The following is a 26295-nucleotide window of genomic DNA, read 5'->3' on the forward strand; positions in this document are numbered from 1 at the left end:
CCACCATAAGGGTATCCTTACTTTTGAGACAGACACTTCCCGTTTATGTTGTATTTTGCTACTAGTGGGAATGGCTACAAATGAAGATAAAGAATTTCTGCCATTGTCTCTAGCACTGAGTTTACAGAAGAAGAAAACAAGACGCTGATTTAAAATGAAATATTTACAACTGGAAACCTGTTAATGGAAATGCTGCACTCAGAACCTCATGATTACGTCAACTTTCTGCTGATGGACAGTGAAACGTTTGATAACTTGTTTAGCGTTACTTCACTCAAACATTGAAAAACAAGACACAAGTACGCGAAAATTTACTCTCTTCTACTAAATCCTCTCATGACAGGATATTAAAATACTGCAACGTGGGAACACATAGCCCACGGCGTCGGTGGAAGGACCGAAGAGCTTCGATTTCTTTTATTTCATTGCACTCCACTTGTATGCCATTGTATGACTAAAATATTGATTTTGCTCATAATCTCTTCAGGTGTGATATGTGGCTGGGAAAGACGTGGTACATCTACAATTTCGGTAATTGTCAGTGCTATTTTGTTTTTCTACTCGAACGTAGTTTTCGTAGTTGTGCCGGCCGGAGTGACCGAGCGGTTCTAGGCGCTTCAGTCTGGAATCGCGCGACCGCTACGGTCGCAGATTCGAATCCTGCCTCGGGCATGGATGTCTGTGATGTCCTTAGCTTAGTTAGGTTTAAGAAGTTCTAAGTTCTAGGGAACTGATGACCTCAGATGTTAAGTCCCATAGTGCTCCGAGCCATTTGAACCATTTTCTCATAGTACTGGAAATTCACGATACAGTAAGATAAATAATAATAAAACAATTTTTTAGTAAAAATATACGGCGAAAAGTGGAAATAAACAACGTCCGCCATCTTGTCAAACTTTGTGGCAATCAAAATTTCTCTTAAACATGTCAAACACGATGTATGCTTGACAAAAGCGTCAAACCGCACAGCACATGGTCAAATGCACTTAAGCGACAAAGAAACTAGTACAGACATGCGTATTCAAATACAAAGATATATAAAAGGCGGAATAAGGCGTTGCAGTCGGCAAAGCCTACATAAGACAACAAGCGTCTGGCGCAGTTGTTAGATAGGTTACTGCTGCTATAATGGCAGATTATCAACATTTAAGTGAGTTTGAACGTGGTGTTATAGTCGGCACACGAGTGATGGGATACAACATTTCCGAGGTAGTGATGAAGTGGGGATTTTCCAGTACGACCATTTAACGAGCGTACCGTGAGTATCAGGAATCCGGTAAAACATCAGATCTCCGACATTTCTTAAGCCGGAAAAAGATCCCGCAAGAACGGGACCAACGACGAGTGAAGGAGAGAAGATAAGGTTTCAATGTGACGGAAGTGCAACCCTTCGGCAAACTGCTGCAGATTTCAAGACTGGGCCATCAACAAGTGTCAGCGTGCGAACCATTCAGCGAAACATTTTCGATAAGGGCTTTCGGAGCCGAGTCCGCAGCTCGTGGTCGTGCGGTAGCGTTCTCGCTTCCCGCGTCCGGGTTCCCGGGTTCGATTCCCGGCGGGGTCAGGGATTTTCTCTGCCTCGTGATGACTGGGTGTTGTGTGCTGTCCTTAGGTTCGTTAGGTTTAAGTAGTTCTAAGTTCTAGGGGACTGATGACCATAGATGTTAAGTCCCATAGTGCTCAGAGCCATTTGAATCATTTTCGGAGCTGAAGGCCCACTCGTGTACCCTTGATGACTGCACGACACAGAGCTTTATGCCTCGCCTTGGCCCGTCAACGCCAACCTTGGACTGTTGATGACTGGAAAAATGTTGCCTGGTCGGACGAGTCTCGTTTCAAATTGTATCGAGCGGATGGACGTGTACGGGTATGGAGATAACCTGATGAATCCATGGACCCCGCACATCAGCAGGGCACTGTTCAAGCAGGTGCAGTTTCTGTAATGGCGTGGGAAGCGTGCAGTTGGAGTGATATGGGACCCGTGACACTTCTAGATACGACTCTGACCGGTGAGACGTACATAAGCATCCTGTGTGATCACTTGCATCCATTCACGTCGATTGTAAATTCCGACGGACTTGGGCAATTCCAGCGGGATAATGCGACACCCCACTAGTCCACAATTGCTGTAGAGTGGCTCCAGGGACACTCGTCTACGTTTAAACACTTCCGCTGGCCACCAGACTCCCGAGGCATGAACATTATTGAGCATATTTGGGATGCAACGCGCTCTTCAGAAGAGATCTGCACGCCCTCATACTCTTACGGATTTATGGACAGCGCTGCAGGATTCATGGTGTCAGTTTCCTCCCGCACTACTTGAGACATTAGTGAAGTCGATGCCACGTCGTGTTGCTGCACTTCTGCGTGCTCGCGGGGGCCCTGCACGATATTAGGCAGGTGTACCAGTTCCTTTGGCTCTTCAGTGTACTTGGCAACCATATTTGACAGATTGTTTGATCGTTTACGGAGGCCTTTACACACTGTCCTCCCCGCCAACGCCGGCGTGAAAAAATTTTCCCCTCTCAACTTTGATGTCGACGCTGCGTCGCGTGTCGTTCAGTTCTTCCGCCCTGCGAAATGCGCTGCGGAAGGTTTTGACGTCTCCGTCCCACCGTTCGTGCGCCGCCCACTGTCGGCTGGTCCTTGAGCCGCGGAGTGTCAGACGGCTGCGAGGCCTTGAACTCGGCGCCGGCGCAGCCAGGCGAGGCCAGCTGCGGCCGTGTGCGCTATGAGGCGGTAGGCCACCGTGGGCGCCGCTCGCTGCTGCTGGCGCGCGCCTGGTTCCTAGCGGCGGCGGAGGCTGGCGCGTTGCGCAAGCGGGCGGGCGGCGGGCGGCGGGCGGCCGACCCAGGTGAAAGCGGCCGCCGTCTGCCTAGCTGTGCGGCCCCACCACGCAGCCAGCCAGCCGCGCGCGCGGTCCGCCACAGTCTGCGCGCCCGAGCACGGACAGGTAAGTCGCTGCCTGCTCGCTGAGCCGCCTGCACTTTAACCAGTTCCATCCTCCGTAGCTCATTTCAACGATTCTTTTATCGAAACGGTGCGGAACCGATCATTTCACAGTATACGTACACATCGCTAGCGTTAACAATAGCAAAAACATAATTTTGTAGCCCAAGTGCACGCAACTAAACTCAAAAACATTTTTTAAAAATTTTATCTCGTTATGTTGGTGCATAACTCCTAGTGTTTCTATTTCGCATGTTTGTGTTCCCACACACTATTCGTTTATTTACCGACTGTCATTTTTTATTTGTAGTTCGCCGGTGCTATCAGAGTTTACGTATTGTCTACATCTACATTTATACTCCGCAAGCGACCCAACGGTGTGTGACGGAGGGCACTTTACGTGCCACTGTCATTACCTCCTTTTCCTGATCCAGTCGCGTACGGTTCGCGGGAAGAATGACTGCCGGAAAGCCTCCGTGCGCGCTCCAATCTCTCTAATTTTGCATTCGTGATAAGTAGGGGGAAGCAATATATTCGATACCTCATCCAGAAACGCACCCTCTCGAAACCTACACCGCGATGCAGAGCGCCTCTCTTGCAGAGTCTGCCACTTGAGTTTGTTAAACATATCTGTAACGCTATCACGCTTACCAAATAACCCTGTGACGAAGCGCGCCGCTCTTCTTTGGATCTTTTCTATCTCTTCCGTCAACCCGACCTGATACGGATCCCACACTGATGAGCAATACTCAAGTATAGGTCGAACGAGTGTTTTGTAAGCCACTCCTTTGTTCATGGACTACATTTTCTAAGAACTCTCCCAATAAATCTCAACCTGGCACCCGCCTTACCAACAATTAATTTTATATGATTATTCCACTTCAAATCGTTCCGCACGCATACTCCCAGACATTTTACAGAAGTAACTGCTACCAGTGTTTGTTCCGCTATCATATAATCATACAATAAAGGATCCTTCTCTCTATGTATTTGCAATACATTACATTTGTCTATGTTAAGGGTCAGTTGCCACTCCCTCCACCAAGTGCCTATCCGCTGCAGATCTTCCTGCATTTCGCTGCAATTTTCTAATGCTGCAACTTCTCTGTATAGTACAGCATCATCCGCGAAAAGCCGCATGGAACTTCCGACACTTTCTACTAGGTCATTTATATATATTATCATTTGGAGGTAACGACTCAAGGTGTGGAAGCTAGAAGATGCAGTGCCGAGAGGACAAATTGGAACATTTTCGACTTGTTCTTCTGTTTGAGTTCAATACAGGCATAAACAGCAGCGGAGGCATCCACAAACGGTGTACTGAAAACGGCGCCCGCTGAAATTTGCGCCCAGAAGGTACAGAGGAAGGACCCACTAATCCCCTTGCCCCGCAGGTAGAAGAGCTGTGGGGCGTTTCCGTACTCGCATACTCATGCCACACTATACAGGACGCTGCGAACATAGGAAGTCAATATTAGTAGCGCATCGACAGTTTCTACAAGAAATCTATTCACTTTGCGAAGCCATGGAATGTATGTCAGATCTTGTTTCAGATCCCAGTCATTTGATTCAAAATCCAGACGCGAAACTTCCCACGAACATACAAAAATCAATTGACAGATATCGTGAGATTCCTGAACGCGGCATCTCCGCACAAATTTGACGACTAAGAGGATTTCTTTCGATATCCAAACTTTACTTTGATGCTAAGATTTGTGTTTCGACAGCGCTTTGTAAGAGAATTCTTTTATTCAAAAGTTAAATTAATCAAGAATTCTCTTTGGGCGACTATGAGTCAAGCACGACTGTCAAATTTAGCAGTTAGCCAATAAAAAATGGGCTACTTAAAGATATCGATATTTTTGAGGTAGCTTCAAAATTTGCAAACGAAAAAGAGGGAAAAAATTCTAAGCTAGTGCTAGCCACCTGTGACTAAGGAGATCTTAAGTTACTTGTTCTGCTTCGTGAATAATCCGTTAAAATGGTGTGTTTTTTTTTCTTTTTAATGCGATTTACTTATTCTTTTCCGGCCATAAAAACTGTTTGCGGAGTGGTTAACATAATACTTTGATTACTTAATCACGCCTATGAAAAGACATTTACACAGAAATGTATTTTATGCTTTTGTGAGGTTGGCAATACGGGGACATGACAAATTAAAAGTCTGCACCGTGTACCAAATTACGTAGGTACGCCACTGCGTGAACGTCACTCTGAATGTTCGCTAAAACTCCCTTATCGGAACTGTTGTGGGAGAAATATTCAAGTCGCACGATGTCAACTCTCACGACAGCTAGAGCGGTACTAAGGCTATCTGTTGAGACAGTCGGCTACTGTGATGTGACAGAGGAGGTCTATCGGGGCGCAGATCGACCGTGTCTGAGGAGCAGGTAGTTTGTAGTAATTACGACGGTCCGGCTCCGTGACACAAAGGGGGCAGGTACCATTAGTCACTCTCCACATTCAGGAAGACCACTGCGTTTAGATGAAGATCGTTTAAACTCATTAATCCACAATGGTCGACGTCAGTAAACCCGAGAACTGGCAGCTGTGATGAAGTGTGATCATTTGACAATCGCGTGACATTTGTATGCAATGGGGAAGGTTCAAAAACAGCGTGTGTGGGTACTGCATGCTCTAAGCTAAAATCATAAACATCAGCGGGTGGCCGTATGCCCATCTCTGCCAAGGCCAACAGTGAACTGTTTACTCTGCGAAGGCCAACATAGAATCATCACTCTGCAAAGGCCTAGGCCGAAGTATACACCTTCTGGCTGCTCTCGAATTTTACTGTAGTTTTTCGCCGGAGCAGGATCTCGACTGCCAGTGGTGGCAATGATTCCGAACTCCGACCAGTAAAACTCAAGTGAAGAAGTTAAACAATATCCTATTCTCGTATATTTTCTCTACGTTGAACCAACATGGCTCTTAGGTGTGGAGGAAGGCAGAGAATCTCTTCCGCTCGACGGCATAATTCTGAAAAGGGCCTAATCAATGTTCTGCTCTGCATGTTCACAGCGAGAAAGCGCGGGCTCTCCAGAAACTAACTGTACGACCCAATCAGGAAGCCGGATTCTCAAAGTTTAACCGAGCGAGGTGTCGTAACGAAAATTCACACGCTCTGTGGGAAACCACACATGCGTAGACGTTTCCTTTCTTGCTAAAAGCCGTCTGCGAAGGCTCTCGTGTTTCTTCCGACAGAAAAAGCCTGTCGCATGTCCAGCCTGGAGAGTGTGGCCTGGGGAACTAGGATGGGCACGAATGCAGGTCTGTTCATTTGAATCCGCGCATCTGCCGAGGACAGTATTTTTACGACGGGAAATTCGTGAACAACACCGACCATTCCTATCCTGTGTCACTGGTGACGAGAAGTTCTGCCTTTACACTAACATAAGGAAAAGAAAGCAATGGTTGAGCCCGAACAAAGCAGCAACTCCCCATACAAAGACCTGCGAGCAGCCACAAAAGATAATATTAAGCATCTGGTGGAAAAGCGACGTTGAGGGGTGTAACCATCACTGCTAATAAATCAGACGTCTTCCAGACGCAATCCAAGAGCAGGATTTGGTGAAGTGATGCTACTCCTCGATGAAGCCCACCCGCATTCTCCTAGACCGACAGAAAACGCTATACAGGACCTGGGTTGGAAAGTCATTCCGCTCCCATCTTATTCAGCTGATCTTGCACTCTCAGATTTTCACCTTTTCTGCTCTCTGTCGAACAACCGTAAAGAGACGTCCTCTCGGGATGAAAAAGCTCTCCGAAAACGGTTTGACGAGATCTTTCACCTCAAAACCACGTGATTTCCAGGCTCGCGGAATCGGAAAGTTGCCCCAGAGTGGCAGACTGTTGTAAATAGTGATGGAGAATACACTAATCAGGCAGAACCTTATGATCGTGAACCTAATAGCTGGTGTGTCCAACTTTAGCACGGTTAACAGTGGCGGCGCGTCGTGGCATGGAAGCAATGAGGCCTTGGTAGCTCGCTGGAGGGAGTTGGCACCGCGTCTGCACGCAGAAGTCGTCACCTAATTCTTGCAAATTCCGGGGAAAGGGGGGGGGGGGGGGGGAGGGTAATGAGTTCTGATGCCACGTTCAATCACAACCCAGATGTGATCAATCGGGTTCAGATCTGGCGAGATAGGGGCCAGCGCATCAGTTGGAACTCGTCACTGTGTTCCTCGAACCACTCCATCACTCTCCTGGCCTTGTGACATGGCGCATTATCTTGTTGAAAAACGCCTCTGCCGTCGGGAAACTTGATCGTCATGATGGGGTGGTCTGCAACCAGTGTACGATACTCCTTGGCTGTCATGGTGCTTTGCACGAGCTCTACTAGACCCGTGGATGCCCACGTGAATGTTTCCCAGAGCATAATGGAGTCATCGCCAGCTTGTCCCTGCCCCGCAGTACATGTGTCAAGGTTCAAATGGCTCTGAGCACTATGGGACTTAACTTCTAAGGTCATCAGTCCCCGAGAACTTAGAACTACTTAAACCTAACTAACCTAAGGACATCCTGCCCGAGGCAGGATTCGAACGTGCGACCGTAGCGGTCGCTGCGGTTCCAGACTGTAGCGCCTAGAACCGCTCGGCCACACCGGCCGGCCAGGTGTCAAGGAGCTGTTCGCCTGGAACAGACCGTGCAACGCTCTGCCACTGTGCCAACATCCACTACCGATGGCCACGTGCCCATTTCAGTGTAGTTGCCGACGTCTTGGTGTTTACATTGGTACGTGCGTGCGTCGTCGGCTGCGGAGGCCCATCGTTTGGAGTGTTCGGTACTCTGTGAGTTCTGACACAGTTGTACTCTGCGCAGCATTAACGTCTTATAGTTCCGCCATAGTTCGCCGCCTGTCCTGTTTTACCAGTCTGCCCAGCCTACGACGTCCGACATCTGTAGTGAGTGGTGACCGGCCAATCCCACGACGTCTGGACGTGGTTTCACCATGGTTACGCCACATGTTGTAGAGACTCACCACAGCACTCCTCGTACACCAGACAGTCGTGCAATTTCCGAAATACTCGTGCCGAGTCTCTGGGCCATCGGAATTTGCCCTCAATCAACCTCAGAGAGATCGCGCACGTTCCCCATTCTACACACAGACCACATGCTCACTGATAATACATGCACCGTGCATGTCTCTGACTAGCAGCCGTTCCTCGCCGGGTGACATTGCCACCGCCTGGACGGGTTTATTTCGACTGTAGATCGGAGGCCATAATGTGCTGGCTGATCAATGTATGTTGGTGATGACTAAAGTGTCCGTTATATCAGTCTTTAAAACTTACTTTGCTAACTGTCAGACTTTTCATGTTATCGGGCTAATGATCAAAAATTTTTATTGCTGCAAACTGAATTTCTTTCTGAGCTACTGACAGCCTCTAGTGCTGCAGGTATGAACATCACCGTTCTTCTAAAATTGTGATGGATTATTTATGACGAATTTCATTAGCTTCTTGGAGTGGTAACTACATCACGTCCGTGAGTGAATGCCACATATTATTCTTACTCCGCGCATTTGTGCGATCAGTACTTTCTAACTCATGAGTTACCCCAGAAAATTATTCCATAACACATTTTTGAGTGGAAATAGGCAAAATATGTCAGAAGGATTGTTCGTTTGTTTCGAAGATTACCAATTATAAGAAGACAACGTCTGAACTGCGTGCCACGCGGCTTTCGGAAGCCCAAGATCGAATTTCTCTATCACGCTTGCGCGCCAGGCCTGAATGGATTTTTGGTAGTTCGATCAGTTATCGGTTATCCGATCGACAGTTGTTTCACACGAACCCTCTACTTCTTCCCCGCCATTTGCCGTTCCTCTGCACGGCCGGGATTCGGTAAATTCTTACTTCTTTTAATGTTCATCTCTGAGGTTGGTTTGCAGCAGGGCACCATTCCTCTCTTCTGCCTGCCTTTCTCTTCATTTCCACATGTGTTACATCCAACGTCATTCATGATCTGTTGCATGTATGACATACTTGGTCGCCCCCGCCGATTCCTTCTTTCATTAGCTCCTTCTGCTATTGTTCCAATGATGTTATTGTGTCGTAGGATGTGCCCTAAAAGTTTGTCTCTTCTTGTTTGGATGTGCCTCCACAGAGATTTGGTTTCCTCCACTCTTCTAAGCACCTCTTCATTTGTTACTTTGTCTCTCCAGCTGATATTCATCATCCTTCTACAGCAACACTCTTCCAGGGCCTCTAGTCGTCTTCTCTCTTCTCTTTCAATTGTTCAAGTTCCACATCCGTATAGGACCACACTCCAGACGAAAGGTTTCATGGTTCGGTAAATTGGGCTGTCGTAATGTTGGTGACACTGGGTGGTCTGGTGCCCTTCCTGACGGCGCCACTTCCCCGGGCCGAATCTGCGTGCGCCATCTGATTTATTTTTTCCGTATGGAATTTAGCCCAACTTTGCCTCCCACACTATAGAGTCTTCTTATTACCAAAAACTATGTATTCTGAAACTGTTATCCAACTTAGACTCGTACCTTTGACTAAACAGAACCGGATTTGAACTGAGCTGTAACTGATCTGAATGCAGCTTATCGTCGTACTAAATGCGCAACGGAAGTAAAACAATTATCTGGAACTAATCAAAATTTCCACTTGCCTCCCTTCTTGACAACATTATTGCAGATTTATCAAAGTTCAACAGCAAACAGTACATATTCGAACTCTTGCATGTGGTAATGCGTAATGAGAAGCAGTGCAGTGGGGAGAGTAACTGTTCCTATGAAATGATATCCCCAGACAACGACTTTAGAATGAAGTATATATTCAATAAGACAGAGTAAAATTTCGCGCGATCTTTACACATAACATTGGTCTGATGAAAATGCGAGGTGCCGGGGCTAGCAGTGTATTTAACACTAAATTCTTCTAGAATCTACATATGTAAATGATGCTCTAAGCCCCCCCTATTCTAACTCCGACTTTTGCTGTTGCACAAGGATTAAAAAAAATACGCGAACTGACTCTAATCAACCCTGCCAGTGGAGTAGAAGAGAGTTTGGCACCTGCAATAATTTAATTTGATAAATAAGTTAAATAAACGAGGGTTTCATTAACATAGTGAGGAATGATAGGGTTGCTATACCGATTAACAGAATGAAAGTTCTGTCCAAAATAACAATATGATTTATTAAGACTAAACACAAAATAATAAACAAAAACACATGAAACATTTACAATACATCAAATTGGCTCAAATTGGATACTCATACAAACACTGTAAAGGTGAAGTTGTCCCTAAACTAGATTGTGAGGTTTAAGACGAAGTAGTATGTGGAGCCAATTCCTTGCCACTCAAATCTTAAGAGAGACACACAGCTAACGCAACATTAATTGCTGCTACTCAAGACAGAACAAAGTTAGAAAAAGACGAACAGGCGCGCTCTGCTGAGCTCTGATTATCACCTAGGAAAACCCCTATCTGCCGGTGCTGCGGATATACATTACCAAACTGTCTTCTTAGCTGCCAGAACACGATCTGGCGTACCGGAGGCGATGGCTGGTTGCTTCGACGTCCTCGACCGAAAAGTGAGAGACGACTACCTAGAGCACCCGTACAGGCCGAACACACAACATTCCCGCCCCCACGACAGTGGCCGTGGTTAAACGTTCCAATCAGCAACTCGAAAACCTGCGGAAAATTCCACTCCATTGCCGGAGCACTACCATTCCACCAATGGAGATTCTTGGCGCCAATTTCTGCGCTGATTTTTGCTACGTCACGGAGCTATGCCCTGAGCAAGCCAATCACAGTTACTATTTTGCAGAAAGCGCGGGAATTTTCCCGCCACAACTGCCTGGGTACACAAGTCATTCCCACGCCTCGCTGGTAGCCCGCCAGAAAGTGTTTTCGCTAAGTTTCTGCGAAGTAACGGAACCTCTAGCCCAGCCGCTACTTCAGGCCCCGGCGGGCGTGTCTCTTGACAATATCGGCGTCTGGAAAGCATTCACTCGACTGCCTCCCACCCGTCGGCTTAACCCTCTCGAGATCAGTGGACCCCGCCTGTCACCGGACCACCTGGGTGACGAGAGACGCTGCGTGGGAAGTCCGCGTGTGAAGGAATAGCAACTTTCCACTGCATGCAATTAGAGAGGAGAATCGTAAGATAGAAATATGAGAGGGGGCTCATGCCACCTCTCAAAAATTATACATAACAAGTGAACAATGATTTGAAAAGGACAAAATGTTGACAGAAGATTTGTATAAAAATCAAACAGCTCAATCAATTCATATGTTAATGCGTAACACAGGGAAGTGGGGTGGTCTTTCTTTCAGTTCTGAGCAAGTTAACTAGCTGGCAATAATCATTCCTAGCTGCACAGTGCTGTAGTATTACTTCAAACTTCTTCTCTTCAAATAACATTATTCAAACTTTATATTCCTTTCACCTTTCATTGTATACATCGTATTGATCCATGCTGGCCTTTCTTCATCTAAAGGATACAATCACAAGTCCACATAGCACTACTAAATGCGTCTGTCGCCTACCACACTTTAACTGAATGTATCAGACTGCACAGACACAAAGAATGTACCACGACAAGACCAAAGTTTCTTTAACAGTAACGTAACTTGCTCTCTCTCTCTCTGACGTGCACATCGATGACATACAAAAATCAAAATGACATGACGACCTTACAGGAGTAATCACTTTTTGAAGTGGGAGAACATTATGTAAACATCTGTGAAGCGTTTATCTTAGGCGGATCGTGGGTACCAGGCCCGTATTTGCCCCCTTGGATGCAGGAATCCGCCTACAGCCTACATCCAGGCTGGCGCATTCCCCAGCTGTCGTCGTTAATCCACGAGGCGGATTAAATCTGAAGCAGACAAGCCTCCCTGAGTCCCGGAAGCGGCGCTTTATCCCTCTTGGCTCTCCGGCAGGATCAGTTGTTTCATACGAATGGTGTCTGGAACTCAGCCTTAGACCGCGCACAATTTCGTTGTGCTGGAACCAACATCTCGATCAGGTCACTGGTGCCGGCATCTAGTTGCACGCGGCTACTTCTGGAATGCTCTTCAGCTGATCGTAGTTATAGCATTTTCGGTAAAGGTTTCTGTATTGCAATGGTGAAATCAGCAGCCGCGCTTGGCTACACCGAAAGATATGGGAAAGCAAGTAATATTTCAATCCACAGGTAAAGTTGCTGTAAAATTACAAAAAAAAAAAATTGCAAAAATTTTTGAGAGAGTAACTCATTGACCTTACAAGCTGAACGCGAATGGTCTTCTACTTGTGAGCAATTGTTCGTGTCTAAATGTTAGTAATTGAATCATAAGGATCATTACACCCCGTCAGTCCAAATACTTTCGAGGCTGGACTAATAAAAAGATAGAGGAAAGTTGCGATGTTGGTTTTTAATGTTTCAGGTATCCTACATAGTCACTGTCCCTCCACCCCCCCCGCCCCCTCCCCCCGCCTCCCCTCCCCCCCCCCCCTCCCCCACACACACACTAGAATACAGCGCACAGGACGTCCACATAGTCAAGTGAACAATCTGGAAAATCTCCCTTTGGGATGTTGTTCAGTTCGTACGTCACTTTGGTTTGACCATCGGTTATATCTTCAGAGCGTTTGCCCTTTCTGTGAATTTCTGCACTTTGTCGTTCTGTAGTAGGTTCGTACTGACAAAACCAAGTCTCATCACCCGTAATGGTTTTTTCCAGAAGAGAATATTTTCGGAGGTTTGGATTTCAATCAAGTCGAGGCCGGCGTCGTTTTTGTTCGGGAGTCGAGGTGTGCGAGACAAACTTTGAACACACTTTTCCCTTCTTCGGAATAGTCTGAAGGATACCGTGAACGCTTGATTCAGAGATGTTACTCTACTGCCTTCTCACAACTCACTGATAGAATGTATAACTGTTATTTACGTTGGTAGTTAATGTTGGTGCCGTAGTTACTATACAGACGTTGCTTGCTGTCGTCGACTGCTGCAATTCGATTCCGAGTACGCACAGCTCCTTGTTGTAGAAAACCAGCATTGCAACTCAACTTATGGATGTGTCTCCGATGGCTGAACAGACCAATCCTGGCATCGAACATGCGTCCACACAAATCACACTGAATGGTTGGAGGAGGGCGGTGTTGTAACTGACGAAGGTTTCTTGCTTGATGCTTGCACTCTTCCTGACTGCGCCTTTGTCCTTCAAACAAGTTGATAGCGTTGGGAGTAGTGTTACTCCACAGTAAATGGTCCACAGCACGATCTTCCCACGTTTGTAAGTTTGTACCAGTTGTTTCCATGATGCATTTTAGCTGGTCCTTAAGGCGCTCCATGACGTCTCCTGCCAGAGCACAGTTCAAATGTTCAAATGTGTGTGAATTTCTAAGGGTACAAACTGCTGAGGTCATCGGTCACTAGACTTACACACTACTTAAACTGAAACTAACTTATGCTAAGAAAAACACACTCACCCATGCCAGAGGGAGGACTCGAACCTCCGATGGGAGGGGCCGCGCAGAGCACAGTTCACCATAAAGGATTCGGCTGGGGAACTTTGTATCACTCACGCTAGGAACATGGCCTAATCATCTCAGTTGATGAACGAAGGTGGTTTCCTCGTTGCTGTTTAGATGAGCTTTCTCGAGAACCACAGTGTGGATCACATGGTGCCCCCTCCCGCTTAATGTTCAAGATGTATCTCATTTTTTGTTAGTGGAAGCGCTCAAATTTCTTGATATGTCGTCGATAGACTGTCCATGCTTCATAGCCATACAGGAACGTAGACGACAGCTAAGTACACCACTCGTTTGGTATGCAGCTTTAGATCTTTATTCGCGAAGACTGCGCATTGAAGGTCCAAATGCTGCATAGGCATCCCCAATTCTTTCATCAACATGCTGTTCACCGGTACACCGTTTAGACGAGAAGCTTCCAAGATATGAAAAGTGCTGAAACTGTTCCCGTAATGTGTCTAAGGTGGAGGTATTAAACTCCAGGAGAGTTGATCCTGGGCAGGTTGTGCAAATAGCTTCGTTTTTGCCGCATGGATGGTAAGACCAAAGCGATCACTTTCAGTATTAAAGCAGTTGACAGCCTGTTATAACCCTGCCGGTTTTAGAGCAGGAGATGCAGTGTCATTGGCATACTGTAGTTCTGTCACCTGGGTAACTTGGGAACATCTTTGTGAACGAAGTCTTGCTACACTGGGTGACCACCATCGAAACGAAATTTAATCTCCATGCCTGGGTTGTTTCCCGATGATTCGTACCGCATTACAGCCGTGTAACGTGGAATAAAGTGCATTGTTTCAAACCCTGAGTTGTAGGGAACAAATCCAATTATGAGTTATCGTGAAGATACTGCCCAGACGCCGTCACGCAGAGCTTCAACCAGGTCCACATAGCGTTCAGGAGATCGAAACTGTCTTAGTACCTTCCACATGGCAGATTTAGGTACGCTATTCAAAGCATGTTTCCAGGTCACAGAAAACTAAATATAGAGCCTTCTGTTGCTCCCTGGATTTTTCCCAGAACTGTCTAGCATAAAAGTTAATATTTGTTGCGCCTCTGGATGTTCGGAAACTCGGGCAAAATCCTGTCTGAAATTATTTGGAGAAGATTTAATATAATTCTTGCGAGAATATTACCTGACATTGACAAGCGATATATCACGGCAGTTCCCACACATGATACGATGCCTCTCTGGAAGGTAGAGATGATGGTAGGATTTTTCAAGTCATCAGGTACTTCTCGAGTTCATGGTAGAAAGTCTGGTCTTCCAGGGTGTTCTTGGATTTTGTATCAGTTCGAGAGGATTGTTATTAGGACCAGGAGCCTTTCTTAGTCTTAGGCGATCGAGTACCTTCATAAAGTGTCCCTATGTGGGTGAAAGTGCCATCCATGGTTGTTTGGGTTGCTGAGGGACATTACAAATAATGCGCTGGAGGCACGATTTAGAAGAACAGAGAAATGTTCCTTCCAATGCTCTAAGATTTTTTCATTCTCAGTTAACCTGATAGAATTATCAGTAGTCTGCAGAGTTCCTCATGAAGATCGAATTGGACTGTATATGTCCTTTATTCCTGCGCAGGTCTCGGGCATCAGAAAATCTTTGCAGTTCTTCAGCTTTTTGTTACCATCAGTTATTCTTGCACCTGACATTTTGTCTTAAGTTCCATGAAATGTGATTTCTTCACATTGGAAGGCGGATCTTGAATAAAGCCACTCTCGAACTTATTGTATGAAAAATGTATATTGGGTTGGAGATTTTCTCCTCTCGAGGACTGGGTATTGTGTTGTCCTCATCATTTTTTCATCCTCATCACCGGTGCGCAAGTCGCCCAGTGTGGCGTCGACTGAAGTAAGACTTGCACTTGGAGGCCTAACTTCGCCGAATGGGGCCTCCCGGCCAACGATGCCAAACGCTCAGTTCCATTTTTGTACCGTATGAAGCAAGGGATAGGATGTTGTTAAGGTGTCCAGTATCGTCTTTCTACAACAAAAATCACATGCGGATTAACACGGTTCTTTATTTACATTAACAGGTAGCTGCTACTTAACTTTAATAGAGTCCATGTGGTATACGATCTTCCATAATAGTGCTCTTGCAGACAATATCGGTAATCTTGCTATTACACAATTCTGGACGCATGAACTGTCGTAGCCAGTTGCTTACTTAGCTTGCATTTATCGTGTATCTCTTGCCCAACGTAAATTCCCGAGCGACTGGAAAAAAAGCGCAGGTGACACCTGTATATAAGAAGGGTAGAAGGACGGATCCTCAAAATTACAGACCAATATCCTTAACATCGGTTTGTTGCAGGATTCTCGAACAAATTCTCATTTCGAATATAATGAATTTCCTTGAGACAGAGAAGTTGCTGTCCATGCATCAGCACGGCTTTAGAAAGCATCGCTCCTGCGAAACGCAACTCGCCCTTTTCTCACATGATATCTTGCGAACCATGGATGAAGGGTATCAGACGGATGCCATATTCCTTGACTTCCGGAAAGCGTTTGACTCGGTGCCCCACTGCAGACTCCTAACAAAGGTACGAGCATATGGGATTGGTTCCCAAATATGTGAGTGGCTCGAAGACTTCTTAAGTAATAGAACCCAGTACGTTGTCGTCCATGGTGAGTGTTCATCGGAGGTGAGGCTATCATCTGGAATGCCGCAAGTGTGGTAGGTCCGCTGTTGTTTTCTATCTAGATAAATGATCTTTTGAGTAGGGTGGATAGCAATGTGCGGCTGTTTGCTGATGATGCTGTGGTGTACGGGAAGGTGTCGTCGTTGAGTGACTGTAGGAGGATACAAGATGACTTGGACAGGATTTGTGATTGGTGTAAAGAATGGCAGCTAACTCTAAATATAGATAAATGTAAATTAATGCAGATGAATAGGAAAAAGAATCCCGTAACGTTTGAATACTCCATTAGTAGTGTAGTGCTTGACACAGTCACGTCGATTAAATATTTGGGCGTAACATTGCAGAGCGATATGAAGTGGGACAAGCATGTAATGGCAGTTATGCGGAAGGCGGATAGTAGTCTTCGGTTCGTTGGTAGAATTTTGGGAAGATGTGGTTCATCTGTAAAGGAGACCGCTTATAAAACACTAATACGACCTATTCTTGAGTACTACTCGGGCGTTTGGGATCCCTATCAGGTCGGGTTGAGGGAGGACATAGAAGCAATTCAGAGACGCGCTGCTAGATTTGTTACTGGTAGGTTTGATCATCACGTGAGTGTTACGGAAATGCTTCAGGAACTCGGGTGCGAGTCTCTGGAAGAAAGAAGGCGTTCTTTTCGTGAATCGCTACTGAGGAAATTTAGAGAACCAGCATTTGAGGCTGACTGGAGTACAATTTTACTGCCGCCAACTTATATTTCGCGGAAAGAGCTCAAAGATAAGAGAGATTAGGGCTCGTACAGAGGCATATAGGCAGCCATTTTTCCCTCGTTCTGTTTGGGAGTGGGAGAGAAGATGCTAGTTGTGGTACGAGGTACCCTCCGCCACGCACTGTATGGTGGATTGCGGAGTATGCATGTAGATGTAGATGAACTGTACTGCTCCACGAGTGGACTGACAGTTTCCAACTTGGAGTAGTGAGACGCATCGGTGACTGAGTGACCAAGACCCTCCGGTCAGAGGCGGCAACCTAAATACTCTCGATCGAGAGAGCGTTGGCAGCATGTTGCTTGCGGGTGTGTCTCTGATCTCTCCCGTGATACGAACGCTTGATCCAGTGCCTACTATCGATCTTTGCACTACATCTTTGCTCACCGGTGTGCTGGCAACAGCTTATGCCAGCACAACAACAGTCAACACCAACAACACCAATGCATTGTGGAAGCCTATTTACCTGTCACAGAGAACTGAACTCTAATCGCTTACACACCCACCGATGGCGTGTATGTGTACAGTGTTGCACTGACATTCATCCATTTTTGGATGTTGTTGTGCAACAGTCATACAATATTTTTTAAAGTAACACACAGCCATTTGACTGCTTCATTGTTTATTTAAGTATAACACAGGTTTTGGCCTTTTATACCATTTTCAAGTATTCGATTTTAAATCTTTAATATATATTGCAAAACACTTAACAAGACGCCAGGCTCAAAGTTCGCCATAAATTAAGAAGAATATTGGCTCCTCACGAAACGCCAGATGTAAAATTACTATCATCATGACATGCTCCCACGATTATTTCCTGCCCTGTTACAAGATGGTGATTTTACATCTGGCATTTCGTGGGGAACCAATATCTTTCTTAATTTATGGCCAGCTTTGAGCTTACAACATGTTGAATGTCCTGCAATATATGTTAAAGACATAAAATCAAATTATTGAAAATGGGATAAAATGCCGAAACCCGGGTTGTACTTAAATAATAAAACAGTCAAATGGCGGCGTGTTCCTTTAAAAACATTCAACCATGTCTTCTAAGTGCTACACCTTTTTTGTCAGACAACGTGTATCAGCATTTATATCTCCCTTTCCATCGAGTCAAGATAAACTGCATCTCTTCAGTTCTATAAAGGAAATGAGCACGTTCCTGGTCAGGCGAGCACCAGAGATTTTCTTTCACTTCACTCAAAACGATTTAGTCCACATTAAGTCAGTTCGGGAATCAAACAACATCTGAAATGTAATGGGGAGTATACAGGGACTGAAAATCGTTTGTGAGAGCTGGAATCCGGCAACCAAACCTTCATTTGCGGAATCGAAATAGATGTGTTTACATGACCAACCAGGACCGGTAACGAGAATTCGCTACGCCGAAAACTGGATGTGGGACTCCGTGTGAAGTGCTGCTCCTTCTGCCTTCTTCCTCTTACACCACCTCAGTTTGCTACCCATCTCTCTGTCGACTTGCAGCTACCGGATATTTTCTGCTGTTTTCCTCTGCCCTCGGTAGTGGCAATAACAGTTAACATAAACTGATTTTTGTAGTTTCGTAGTTTCATTTGTTTTTCGTAACAGTTACGGTTAAGTTTAAACTAAAATGTTCGTACTTGAACTTAACTTCTTGTTAAATGAACCAAACAAGCTTCTGATACTTGTGTAACAAAGGGCACTGTATCCAACAAAAAAGTAAATCGTTTCATCTTCGTTCTTAAACACTTTAACATTTGTAAAGTAGGCTTCATTTTCTCTTTCATATTCTTCTTTTTATACCCAGCCTCGTATTGTTGTCTCTTTATGGAACGGCACGTTAAGTTTTTACATGGCTTTCCGCCAGGTGATGAGCTCTACAAACAATCCCTGTTCTGCGCTCATAGGCAGCACACCGCACGTAGTACACGTCCACCGTGGCGCTCGGCGACCACAGCACGGTTGCGACACCTGAGGATGGGCTTATGAGAGCCCGAAACCGGTAGTGATAATAAAAGGAATTTACAACTGAAACGGTATTTTCAACCTCTGGCCTTTTATCTCTGTTATTTTTACTTACGAGGCGTGTTTTTTTAAAGTAAGTAATGGAATGGTAAGAAAGTGGGAGAGAGCATTTAAAGATGGCCGCACAAACGTGCATGATGAACAACGGAGTGTGCGTCCTTCGGTCGTTAATGAAAGTTTAGTGCAGGAAGTGGACAATAATGTGAGAGAAAACAGACGCTTTACGGTTACCTCCTTGCGGGATGACTTTCCTAATGTTTCTCGTAGTGTTTTATACGACATTGTGACCGAGCACTCGAATTACTGAACATTGTGCGCACGTTGGGTACCGAAAATGTTGACGGATGTGCACAAAACCAAACGTTTAGACAGTGCATTGACTTTCCTTGAGCGGTACCACAACGACGGTGATGATTTCTTAAGCCAAATTGTTACGGGCGATAAAACATGAGTGGCATACGTCACACCAGAGTCCTTGGAAGTTTAGCAAGGGCATCGTTTTGCAGCAAGACAATGCCCGTCCGCATGTGGCGAATCAGACCATAGATCTCACCACATCTTTTAGATGGGAAACTCTAGATCATCCTCCGTACAGCCCCGATCTTGCACCCAGTGACTACCATCTGTTCCTGCGCTTGAAGAAAACCTGGGCGGTCAGCGTCTTCAAGACGATGACGAAGTCAAAACAGTGGTGATGCAGAGGTTAACAAGCCAGGCGGCAGACTTCTATGAGGAGGGTATTCAAAAACTGGTACAACCTTGTGATAAGTGCCTCAATATTCACGGAAATTATGTAGAAAAGTATTTTAAGGTGCAGGCTTTAATGTAAAAATAAAATTATTGAGATATCATAGCACGTCTTTTTTTAATTTCAAAACGGTGCTTACTTAAAAAAACACGCCTCGTGCAATCCGCCTTCTTGGCCCAAAACCCATTTTTTATTCCACGTTTAAGCTCTCTTTTGTAGCTTACAGTCGGCTTCGTGATAGAACTGTTTATATTTAGACGGGAAATATGGTGGTGAGATGCAGTTTCTATCTTCAATGAGTTAACTAAAATGAACGAAGAGTGTAATGTAGACGCAGTTATGGATGTTAAATGCGAAATGAAGTCGGACACTTTGCAGTCTGGTTAGACGTTAAGTCCGTGTGGTTCAGCAGCAGAGGGCCGTGACTGCTAAGCTCTCCAGCCTTGGCACGGCCTTCGGTCGTGTGTGTGTGTGTGTGTATGTAAACGTGTGACGAGCGCGGCGCATCCGTGGTCCGCATTCCATACGGCAGTTGTGGCGCTGTGCGAGTTATGTCTGCTGGGAAAGCCCGCAGGCGAAGTACTGCTTTCCTGTGACTATCAGTTGCGGATGTGCGTACAATGTCAGCGATATAGGGGGGGTTCTTACGTGGCCGATAGATAAATCGTATCAGAAGATCGCTAATAAAACATGTGAATCGATCACGTCTGGATAAGTGATGCTGTGATATAATTGTATTCAACTCACCGCGATTTTCATAAATCCGAGATCGAGTGAGACCACTTGATCTATTCCCAATAGATGATTTCAGCTGGAAACTCCCTTGTAAACTATAACCTAAAATTCTACGTAATCAAATTTGATCCCGATGTAACATTGCAGACGCTTTCGGCTCCTACGTAAAATTGCTTAAAATTATCCACCCCTTTCCATATTGATCTTTTTACTTTTATATCATCGTATAGTTCGAATTTTCGTATTTAATTTCTGTTTTAGAAATTATCTCCAGCTTTACTAGCATGTATTGGAAAAAGGTACAACTCTTTACTCTCTGTGAATAATAGTTTTTGTTGGGGGGATATCTGCCATCACCTAACCTGTAAAGCCAGATTCTGGAACACTGCTCATCTTAATGTTCACATAAAAAACCCCTTTTAAATTGTTGATGTACACTACTGGCCATTAAAATTGCTACACCACGAAGATGACGTGCTACAGACGCGAAATTTAACCTACAGGAAGAAGATGCTGTGATATGCAAATGATTAGCTTTTCAGAGCATTAACACAAGGTTGGCGCCGGTGGCGACACCTACAACGTGCTGACATGAGGAAAGTTTCCAACCGATTTCTCATACACAAACAGCAGTTGACCGGCATTGCCTGGTGAAGCGTTGTTTGATGCCTCGTGTAACGAAGAGAAATGCGTACCATCATGTTTCCGACTTTGATGAAGGTCCAATGACTGTTAGCAGAATATGGAATCGGTCGGTTCAGGAGGGTAATACGAAACTCCGTGCTGGATCCCAACGGCCTCGTATCACTAGCAGTCGAGATGGCATCTGCACGAACAGACAGGAGCGCCTGCGATAGTGTACTCAACGACGAACCTGTGAGCACGAATGGCAAAACATTTTTTCGGATAAATCCAAGTTCTGTTTACAGGATCATGATGTTCGCATCCGTGTTTGGCGACATCGCGGTGAACGCACATTGGAAGCGTGTATTCGTCATCGCCATAGTGGCGTATCACCCGGCGTGATGGTATGGGGTGCCATTGGTTACACGTCTCGGTCACCTCTTGTTCGCATTGACGGCACTTTGATCAGTGGACGTTACATTTCAGATGTGTTACGACCCGTGGCTCTACCCTTCATTTGATCCCTGCGAAACCCTACATTTCAGCAGAATAATGAACGACCGTATGTTGCAGGTCCTGTACGGGCCTTTCTGGATACAGAAAATGTTCGTCTGCTGCCCTGGCCAGCACATTCTCCAGATCTCTCACCAACTAAAAACATCTGGTCAATGGTGGCCGTCACAATACGCCAGTCACTACTCTTGATGAACTGTGGTATCGTGTTGAAGCTGCATGGGCAGCTGTACCTGTACACGCCATCCAAGCTCTGTTTGACTCAATGCCCAGCCGTATCAAGGCCGTTATTACGGCCAGAGGTGGTTGTTCTGGGTACTGATTTCTCAGGATCTATGCACCCAAATTGCGTGAAAGGTAATCACATGTCGGTTCTAGTATAATATATTTGTCCAATGAATACCCGTTTATCTTCTGCATTTCTTCTTGGTGTAACAATTTTAATGGCCAGTAGTGTATTTCCATAGAAGTAAAAGGTCGAAATGCATCGATTCTTACAATAGGTATTGCTTCAAAGGCGATGATTTAATTTCTGTTAATTATTTAATCCTAGTGCAGAGGTATATAGACAGTTATTTTTCGCTCGCTCCGTTTGCGAGTGGAAGAGGAAAGAGAATGACTACCAACAGTACAAAAAACCATTCATTGTAGCCCTCAGAAGGCATCAGCCGACCGCCGTGTCATACTCAGCGGATAGGGATGCGGATGTGGAAAGGCATGTGGCCAGCGCTCTCCCCGCCATATGTAAGTTTACGAGACCAGAGCCGCTACTTCTCAGTCAAGTAGCTCCTCAGTTGGACTCACAAGAGCTGAGGGCACCCCACTTGCCAACAACACTCGGCAGACCCGGATGGTCACCTACCAATATGTTTTTGTATCCTTTTGATCGGAAGTCGTGGAGACCACGGCCGTTCACTATTGTAAGAAAATAAAACCTCTACATCCTTCCTTGTGATTTTATTCATTGTGTAGCTACCAGTTTCGGCGCTTCAACGCACCGTCTTCAGGCCTTAGTTGATGCTAAAGTGGTTATCACGATCCATACACACGCTGCATCAACTGTCAACTGACCGCTCCAGTCAGTTGGCAGCTGATGGGTGGAATGCTGACATCACAGTTAGAGATAGCCTGCATAAACCAGTTATGTTGGCCACTAATGCAGCCTATATATGGATCGTGATAGCCGCTTCATCATCGACTAACATTAGACCTGAAGGTGGCGCGTTGAAGCGCCGAAACTGGTAGCTACACAATGAATAAGGTTATAAGGACGGCTGTAGGCGTTTCATTTGGTTACATCCAAGTGTTAGCCGAGCCGACAGCACTTAACTTTGGAGATTTTGTTGGAATCGGTGTTACCATTGCTATAAGACCGTTGGCTAAGTATTCGTTAGGGGTCCCGGAAAGTCGTTTCTGCACATGTCGACGTTCGTTTGTCATTTATCAGCTCATTGTGTACCATACTTCAGAGTACTGCCAAAGACATTTTAAGGTTAGAGTGATTTGATTACTCGTAAATAATTGAATCATACATGTTTTTGCAATTTTATGGTGAAGTGGATAACCAAGTACCAGAAGAGGTTCATATACGGCATTGAATGCTTTTTTAGTTTCGCAAGTTACTACCAAAGAACATTTGCCATGTTTATCCAAGTGCACTGGGCGGTCGTAAATGCCAAAGGTGGTTTCCAGAGTTCAAATCCGCTAATTTTAATCTTTCTGAACCCAATCGACATGGAAGACGAAAACATGTTAAGGGCGAAAGTGTAAGCAAATCCGTCTCAGACAATCGAGGAATAGTCAGAGACTCTTAATTAACCTTGGTCGACCATCCAAGAACGTCTGCAGCAGATTGGTAACGACCAACAGAGTTAACAGATCCACCATATGCAAGTTATAACTTCAGTGACACGATACGGAAGCCCTGTTTGATCGCTTGATCACTGAAGATGAAAAATGAGTCTTCTGTGAAAACCCAAAACGCAAACGGCAGCGGCGCCCTCGGAATGAATCGCCACGAAATACAGCTAACTGAGATTTACACCACAAAATGAGGCTTTTCTGTGTTTAGTGGAATATTAGCGCTGCTGTTCATTTTGAAGTGCTGAAACCTGGACAAACTGTGTATGTGGACGTTTACTGTGAACACCTACATTGAGTAAATCAATCTTGAATTGAAAAGCGCGCAGCGATTGACACCAGAAAAGGCGTTATTCTGCTACACGATAATGCAAGAGTGCACTGCGCAAGACGAACTCCGGAAAAAATTAATTAATTGGACTGGGAGGTATTGCCTCACCCACAATGCTCGCTCGATATTCCGCCAACGGATTTCCGTGCACTCCGATCTTCACAATTCTAAGTGGCAAAAAACTTGGAAATGTGGGTGGTGTCCAGAATGTCATCTCCAGATATTTTGCTCATAAACCAGAGGATTTTTGTCTACACGGCATTGAAAATTTGCACACTATATGACAAAAAATCGTTATCATAACGACGGCGATTACATCACTGATTAAAAATAAAAAAATTGTTAACAGTCTGTCTGAATTTAATGTAAAAACCGACGTTACTTTCCGGTCCCTCTAGTAGATGTGAACGTAGTTGTAGTGGGGCTGCGAGCTGCCACCGAGTTTCGGCCTCCTCTCATATGGGCGCAACACAAGCATGAGGCCTCACTGTACGCACTATAATATAATAAAATAATGGAATACATGACAATGAAATGTTGAAATGCGTGGCTTTTTAAAATGTATTGAATTAATGAGATTAATTTTTCGGCATGAATGACAAGCACAACAAGCTGAGCTATGCCTGGAAATAAGTTCGTATTAGTTCATATTATTTTGCAGGGCGAAGTAGTTTCTTTCTCCGCTGTAGATTTGTGCTTACCATTCCTTATAATGCTACGTTTGGTCGCCGTGTTCACCTTTGAAGTCTTGACCGTGTTCCCATTAAGCTTATCGGATCTTCGTAATTTTCCAAAGTACACAGGTGGGCTTCAGTTTTTGTAACTATCGTTGTTGTTGTTGTTGTGGTCTTCAGTCCTGAGACTGGTTTGATGCAGCTCTCCATGCTACTCTATCCTGTGCAAGCTTTTTCATCTCCCAGTACCTACTGCAACCTACATCCTTCTTAATCTGCTGTAACTATCGTACTATTTGAAATAACAACTCACAAGACCTTTTTGTTAATAAAATAATACTGTATTTTTCTAAACTGTGCACTTATGAAATACATACTCCTCACTTATTCATAGCGACCCCAAAATGGCGGTCTACAATTACTCGCTAAAAATGGCATGCTTCTCACTCGTTCACTAGCTGAGCGCGAATCCTCCCTTCCTCCTACTGGTACCAGAAAAAAATCCTCTGTTTTTTAACAACTGAAAGTCAAAAATACATGACGGTAGGCATAGGCGCTATGATGGGCTACCGCTTCATCTTTTCTCTTTCTCTTTGCCTTTAAAGAAGACGAAAACATAAAAGAAATGCAAAAGGTTTATCACAGCACATTAATGACAGTCATCAACAGGGTCTCTGATAGGTCACTCCCTATTTTTAAATAGTTATAATTTTTTTTAATTTATGAACCAATTTTCTTACAACTACTATTGTTAGAAACTTTCACATAAGTTCCACCATTCCCTACGCATTTTTTAAACGAACCGGTATGTGCGAAACTGCTGCTTGCAACATATTAGGTGGAACATTGGCTAACACATCGGATATTACTGCTTCCAGTTCATCAAAGTCCCGCGGCTTTCTCTTGTAAGCCTCGCCCTTAGTCCACCCCCAGAGAAAGAAATCGCGAGGCATCGAATCAGGGCTGCGGGCAGGCCATTCGTGTGCACCACGCAGCCAATCCAACGACCCACAGTCATTCGCGGAAATCATTTGCAGAATGTGCACGTGCTCCGGCCTGCATGAAGTGAAGCTGTGGGTTGTCCCATTGTGAAAGTACTGGTCATACGCAATACTGCAGCGTTTCCAGATATCTTTCGCTATTCACTGTGTTCCGCGGAAAGAAAGGACCAACAGTTTCGGATGACGTGATACCACAGCATACTATCACCTTCGGACACCGCTGTGCTTTTTCAACACATTCGTGAGCGCTTCCGGCTCCCCAGTAATGGCAGATATGCCAGTTTACAAATCCTCCAATGTGGAAAACTGACTCATCAGTTCACATAATGCTCTCAAAAATTTCAGGCCAATCATCATTCGAAAAACTTCTCCGAACTCAATTCTTCTGCCACCGTCATCAGGAAACAACTACCGCACATGATGTGGCTTCCACGGGTAAAAGTGAGATCTTTCTGAAGAATTATTGCAAGCATATAATACTAAAGACCACTTTCGCGAGATACTTGATGCAATGATTTCTTAGGGCTCCTCGTGAACATTTCACGAACTGTGTGTGGTGTCCTCGAAGTTTATGTTTTCCCGATCTTCTTGCATCGGTGTAATTTGGAATGGTGATTTTTAACTGTTTTTACATCCAGTGTTGCAGCCCTCCATCACCTTTGTACTCGCCCCGCAGCTCGCCAAACCTCATCTCTCTCTCTCTCTCTCTCTATTCGTTTAGTCGGTTCCGACTCTTCGTGACCCCATGAACCAAAGCACACCAATTTCTTTCGCCCTGCAATTAATTTCTCCCGTAGTCTTTCCAGGCTTGAACACATTACTTTTGTGATGCCATCGATCCATCCCATCCTCTGACGTCCTCTTTTTCTAGTGCCTTCGATCTTCCCCAGCATTAGTGTCTTTTTTCACTGAAACATGTCTTCTCATGATGAGTCCAAAGTAGGTCAGCTTTTGTTTTAGCATCATATCTTCGAGAGAGCACTCTGGTTTT

General features: G+C 45.1%; 1 protein-coding gene across 1 annotated transcript in view; it reads left to right on the top strand.

Moving 5' to 3' along the window:
• The first annotated feature begins 2836 nt into the window (after positions 1–2836).
• The window catches only part of LOC124794758, a 52451-nt gene continuing 28992 nt past the window's right edge, over positions 2837–26295 (top strand). Inside the window, exon 1 of the mRNA XM_047258376.1 lies at positions 2837–2953. The gene's annotated coding sequence lies outside the window, so the exon portion shown is untranslated. The remainder of the gene's footprint in view (positions 2954–26295) is intronic.

The sequence above is a fragment of the Schistocerca piceifrons genome, chromosome 4 (genome assembly GCF_021461385.2).
Source record: "Schistocerca piceifrons isolate TAMUIC-IGC-003096 chromosome 4, iqSchPice1.1, whole genome shotgun sequence".
Taxonomy (NCBI): domain Eukaryota; kingdom Metazoa; phylum Arthropoda; class Insecta; order Orthoptera; family Acrididae; genus Schistocerca; species Schistocerca piceifrons.